Raw genomic sequence first — 1,292 nt, 5'->3', positions numbered from 1 at the left:
ACTGGCTTAGGGCCTAAGCTATCAGTAGGACATCCTTAGTGCTGCCACGGAAGCAGGAGAGGCTCCCGCCACCGCCACTGCATTCGCCAGCTGTGAGCCTGGCTTCTGGCTGAGCGGCACTACCCCTATGGGAGCGCACTGACCACCAGGGGGCAGCTCCTGCATTGAGCATCTGCCTCCTGGTGGTCAGTGCGCATCATAGCGACTGGTGGTTTCACCAGTCGGTCAATTTGCATATTAGCCTTTTAGTATATAGGATATTAATCCTAAAGGTACTTGTTGCTCATTCTCCCTACAGTGCTGATCTCGTGGTTGGAGGGCTCAGTACATGGTTCGAGGGCACCGGAGGGGTGGGTGGGAATGCGGAGCAGGGGCAACCAGAGTTGTTTAGAGCCGATGGCCCCTCCCCTATGTAGGACAACGCCTGTGCTCGTGGACTGCACTCTTGACAGGGGAAGGGAAGGCAACTCTGAACACCGAGGGCAACGGGAGGGTAATTGGAGAAAAACAGCCCTGCGAGGCGGGTCTTGGCAGAGCAGGCCCAGAAGTAATGAGAGCAGTTCAGCTGGAGCCCGACTGCCATGTGGCGGCCAGGGGGGCAGGACGGTGCACAGGGAAACAGCCTCTTCACACCCCTGAGGAACACCTGCCGGTGCCGGATGGCTGCAGCTTAGCCCGGGTTATTTTAGCACCAGCGGGAGCCAGGGGAAAAGCAGGATCTATCTGAGGAAGGGACTTTCCGTGGCCGGACATCACCCGGCCAGCTCCTGGGGCAGAGAAAGCAGCTGCTTCTTTGCAGCTCCAAACAGCCACAGGAGTGTTCTGTGGGGCCCCGAACTGCACGTGTCAGTAAAGCAAGCAATGCCCACGTGTTTCTCATTCTGGGAGACAGTCTCTCCAGGTAAAACTTAGGGCGAAGGGAGACAACAATCAACGTTCTTCATAGAAGGAATGCAGAGTTGGAGCAGGATCCTTGCGTCAGACTTGAGTCCAAATACATTCGCCATGGGACCCCCGACAAGTTGCTGGAACTCTCTGATCCCCACCTTCCCAGCCAGGTGCACTACCTGCGGGTGACAAAGGTGGAGGTGTGCGGAGCACCAGGAGCCCTGCCCACGCAGAACGGCCTCACCCAGCACCGCGGGGAGGCAGGGCCAGAGCATATCTCTCCCCGGTGTGTCTCCCTCCTCCAGGGGCTCCTGACACCAGCGGTTCTGTTCCCCCGCAGGGTTCCTGGAGGCCTTCAGGGGGTGGGAGGCCTCACCTGCAGAGATACTGCCTGGAGCTATCCA

Source organism: Myotis brandtii, unplaced genomic scaffold (assembly GCF_000412655.1).
Source record: "Myotis brandtii unplaced genomic scaffold, ASM41265v1 scaffold406, whole genome shotgun sequence".
Classification (NCBI taxonomy): Eukaryota; Metazoa; Chordata; class Mammalia; order Chiroptera; family Vespertilionidae; genus Myotis; species Myotis brandtii.
This window is presented reverse-complemented; position numbering follows the sequence as displayed.